The sequence below is a fragment of the Notolepis coatsorum genome, assembly GCF_963971535.1.
Source record: "Notolepis coatsorum genome assembly, chromosome: 1".
In the NCBI taxonomy this organism is placed as follows: domain Eukaryota; kingdom Metazoa; phylum Chordata; class Actinopteri; order Aulopiformes; family Paralepididae; genus Notolepis; species Notolepis coatsorum.
The window spans coordinates 108,630,520-108,635,519 of NC_140165.1; the positions used below are offsets into that span (position 1 = coordinate 108,630,520).

The 5,000-nt window shown below is 46.6% G+C and overlaps 1 protein-coding gene across 1 annotated transcript in view; it reads left to right on the forward strand.

Annotated features, from left to right (window-relative positions):
- Window positions 1-5,000, forward strand: part of sema4f (sema domain, immunoglobulin domain (Ig), transmembrane domain (TM) and short cytoplasmic domain, (semaphorin) 4F) — a gene marked incomplete at its 5' end in the record, with an annotated part of 71,773 nt that overhangs the window by 53,272 nt on the left and 13,501 nt on the right. The window lies entirely within an intron of this gene.

Consider the following 5,000-nt stretch of genomic DNA (forward strand, 5'->3'; position numbering starts at 1 on the left):
TGCCCCATGTCCTCAGACAGACTGCTCCATGTCCTCAGACAGAGTGCTCCATGTCCTCAGACAGAGTGCCCCATGTCCTCAGTCAGAGTGCCCCATGTCCTCAGACAGAGTGCCCCATGTCCTCAGACAGAGTGCCCCATGTCCTCAGACAGAGTGCCCCATGTCCTCAGTCAGACTGCCCCAGAGGACGCTCTGCTGCTCCGAGAGTGTGGTGCTCTGAATAACTCAGTGGTATATTCCAACAGCACTCCGAATCTACGCGCACTGACTGTTTACAAGGTGCTGACCTGCTCATCGGGAGCAATTAGGGGTTAAGTGTCTTGCTCAAGGACACTTAGTCACGCTGCCCGGGAGGAGCGGGAACTGTACCGGGAATCTCCGGATTACCAGACGACTGCTCTACCTCCCGAGCCACTGTCGCCCCTAAAGAGAGACACAGGAGAGAAGGTTCTGTATTGAGACAGTAGGAAGGCTGAGAGGGAGACAGAGTAGGAGAGACACAGGAGAGAAGGTTCTGTATTGAGACAGTAGGATGGCTGAGAGGGAGACAGAGTAGGAGAGACACAGGAGAGAAGGTTCTGTATTGAGACAGTATGAAGGCTGAGAGGGAGACAGAGTAGGAGAGACACAGGAGAGAAGGTTCTTTATTGAGACAGTAGGATGGCTGAGAGGGAGACAGAGTAGGAGAGACACAGGAGAGAAGGTTCTGTATTGAGACAGTATGAAGGCTGAGAGGGAGACAGAGTAGGAGAGACACAGGAGAGAAGGTTCTGTATTGAGACAGTATGAAGGCTGAGAGGGAGACAGAGTAGGAGAGACACAGGAGAGAAGGTTCTGTATTGAGACAGTATGAAGGCTGAGAGGGAGACAGAGTAGGAGAGACACAGGAGAGAAGGTTCTGTATTGAGACAGTAGGATGGCTGAGAGGGAGACAGAGTAGGAGAGACAGGAGAGAAGGTTCTGTATTGAGACAGTAGGAAGGCTGAGAGGGAGACAGAGTAGGAGAGACAGGAGAGAAGGTTCTGTATTGAGACAGTAGGAAGGCTGAGCGGGAGACAGAGTAGGAGAGACACAGGAGAGAAGGTTCTGTATTGAGACAGTATATGGCTGAGAGGGAGACAGAGTAGGAGAGACACAGGAGAGAAGGTTCTGTATTGAGACAGTATATGGCTGAGAGGGAGACAGAGTAGGAGAGACACAGGAGAGAAGGTTCTGTATTCTCCACTTGCACAAATTGAAAGTAGGCACTTCCGGCTGACTTCCGGTTGCCAATAGTACTTCCTGTCCCATCCAAATACATTGGTTTTAGCTACTTTTCTCCCCTTATTTAAACAACTTTGTCGGCACAGAGAGGCAATGAAACGTTTGTATTATTATAGTATAGAATGTATTTAATAAGCAAACGTTTGTCAGCAGGGTTTTTGGGCTGTATTTCATGTAAAAACGTTTACTGTTAGTTTCCTTGCTCAGCCAGCATTAGCCTTCATTAGCTAACAGAAGCTAGTGGTTAAACAGGCCGGATTAGCTTTGAGCTAACTATCTTTCCCGACCCATGTATTCCCATTCTAAACATAACGTCAGTTTACAAAACATGACCTGTCTATATAACGTTGAGGAACAAATTATAAGTGTGTGGGTGTGTGTTTTGGTGAACATTGGACTGCAAACAGAAAATGCATCACAGTTAGACAGTAGCTAAAACAGAAGGCCGGCTGTCACAAAACAGTCACATCTAGAGACCTCAAAACTTACTCTAGAGAGGCCTTTAACCTAGAACTGGGGAGCTTGGACTGGTCAGATGAACTCAGTGGTACACAGGTTGAAGAAACATGGCTTGGATTCAAAACCAAATTCACAGCAATACTCAACAACATGGCACCCATAAGAACCACCAGGGTTAAAAATCGCGCTGAGGCATGGATGCACACTGAAATACTGACCGCTATGAAAACCAGAGACAAAAAATGCTCTGAACTTCATAAAAGTCAGACAAAGCTTTCCAAAAGCTCAAACAGTGAACTCCAAGCCCACGTGGTTGAACTAAAAATCCAAAGAAACCGACTAAGAAATGACGTAAACTCCATGATCAGAACCGCAAAAAGAAATTTCATCAACGACAAAACTGAGGAAAACAAAAACAAACCCTGCGAACTTTGGAAATTACTCAATAATCAACTAGGCTGCAGTAAAAAACTTAAAACCAGATTCTCAAACATAAACATAAAGACGGACAACACGCTCATCACAGACAAGCTGGATGTAGCCAATTACTTAAACATCTTCTTCACAAACATAGCCACAACACTGGTAAACAAACTACCCTCCCACTCAGGGCATTATGGGGTAGAACACATAGTAGCATACTACAAAAACCTAGGGGTCCACAAAGACGACTTCAAACTTGAAATGGTAACAACCGATGAGGTACTCAAAAAATTGAGCGCCCTCCAACCTAACAAGGCCACTGGCCATGACAACATCCCCTCCAAATTCCTCTTAGTCGCAGCAGCCGCCATCACCCCAGTCATCACACACATAATAAACCTCTCTATAAGACAGGGGCACGTCCCCAAGGACTTCAAAATTGCGAGAGTGACCCCTCTACACAAAAAGGGCAGCAAATTAGTTTCTATTCTTACCTCCATCTCGAAAGTCATGGAGAAAATAGTCTACGAACAGGTCGAAAAGTACCTGGCGGAAAAAAACCTAATCTACGAATTCCAATCTGGCTTCAGAACGTCCCACTCCACTGACACATGCCTCCTCTATTTGAACGACCACATCAAACAAGAGGTGGACGCTGGCAAATACTGCGGCATGGTCATGCTGGACCTACAAAAGGCCTTCGACACTGTCAATCACTCCATTCTAATGGACAAGCTAAAAGCAATTGGTTTTGATAGCCTATCAGTGAGCTGGATGCAATCCTACCTGGAGGGGAGAGAACAGATGGTAGAGGTAAACGGTACTCTATCCCCCCCCCCTCACAGTGAGCTGTGGTGTTCCACAAGGAAGCATACTAGGACCGCTACTCTTCCTAATTTATGCAAATGACATGTCGTCAGCCTGTGACTGCAACTTGTTCCTGTTTGCGGACGACTCAGCCCTGCTGGTCTCTGACAAGAACAAATTGCAGGTTGAAAAAACCCTCAGCACGGAACTAGGCAAAATCTGCATATGGCTCGCTGATAACAAACTATCATTACACATGGGCAAAACAGAGTCCATTCTCTTCGGTTCAAATAACAAACTCAGCAAGACCGACGGATTCTCAGTTACAGTGGGTGACAATATTGTCACAAGGAAAGACGAAATTACCTACCTGGGCTCCATCCTAGAGGCAAATCTTTCCTGTGACAAAATGGCATCCAATGTAATAAAAAAAGTCAACCAACGAACTAGATTCTTGTACCGGATCTCCTCTCTGGTAAACAAGAATACCCTGAAGACTCTGGCAGGAGCACTCATTCAAGGGTACTATGACTATGCGTGCACCTCATGGTACCAAAGCACCTCAAAGGCGCTTAAAACAAAATTACAAACATCACAAAACAAACTGGTCAGACTACTACTTGACCTGAACCCCAGAACCCACCTCACCCCTGCCCACTTTGCCAACCTAGGATGGCTTAGAGTAGACGACAGAGTACAGCAACTTGCAATGGGCCTGGTCTACAAGATACACTATACGACCGGGGTGCCCATGTACATGTCAAAATACTTCCCAAAGGTCATTGAATACCACAACCACTACACCAGAGGAAGCTCAACAAATCATGTTAAACCCAGATTCGGCTCAAACAAGGGACTAAACACGTTTCGCAATTATGCCACAACAATGTGGAACGCCCTACCCAAAGCTGTAAAGGAATGTGAATCCCTGCCCACATTCAAAACCGCCCTTAAAGAGCACCTACGGGAGGCTGCAATTCGAAACTGGCCACCGTAAATGCCCAAAACCCCCACCACCTCCTAATAGACAGTCTCCTCCCCACCGCATGTATATATTCCCTCCCCGCCGTATGTATATTTCCCTCCCACCCACCCACCCCCTCCTAATGTACAGTCCCCTCCCCATCATATGTATATACTCTGTCAGGATCTAGGGGTAACAGTACTGTATATTTGAATACCGCCTATGTCACAAATGTATCAGTACTAAATACCTATATGTCCCTATGCCATAAATGTCATGTATGTTGTGTATGTCATAAATGTCTATATGAATTGAAAATGGGGGACCCTGATGGAAACAAGACAAACGTCTTTCTCAGGTCTGCATCCCCTTAACAATTGTATGTATTGAGCCGTACTGTATTGTACCCATTCTGCAATCTGTTAAATAAAGTTTTCATTCATTCATTCATTCATTCATTCAGCTACTGTTAGCTGCCCTCCGGATTAGCTTTGAGCTAACTATCTTTCCCGACCCATGTTTTCCCATTCTAAACATAACGTCAGTTTACAAAACATGACCTGTCTATATAACGTTGAGGAACAAATTATAAGTGTGTGGGTGTGTGTTTTGGTGAACATTGGACTGCAAACAGAAAATGCATCACAGTTAGACAGTAGCTACTGTTAGCTGCCCTCCGGATTAGCTTTGAGCTAACTATCTTTCCCGACCCATGTATTCCCATTCTAAACATAACGTCAGTTTACAAAACATGACCTGTCTATATAACGTTGAGGAACGTTATCTCCCGGGACGAGTAGCCACGTTAGTTAGCCAACAACCAGCCAGGCAGCGCCGTTATCTCCCGGGACGAGTAGCCACGTTAGTTAGCCAGCAACCTGCTCTCACCATGTCTCCCTCCCCAGCCCCCTGCTCTCATCCAGTCCCCTGCTCTCACCATGTCTCCCTCCCCAGCCCCCTGCTCTCATCCAGTCCCCTGCTCTCACCATGTCTCCCTCCCCAGCCCCCTGCTCTCATCCAGTCCCCTGCTCTCACCATGTCTCCCTCCCCAGCCCCCTGCTCTCATCCCGGCCCCTGCTCTCAC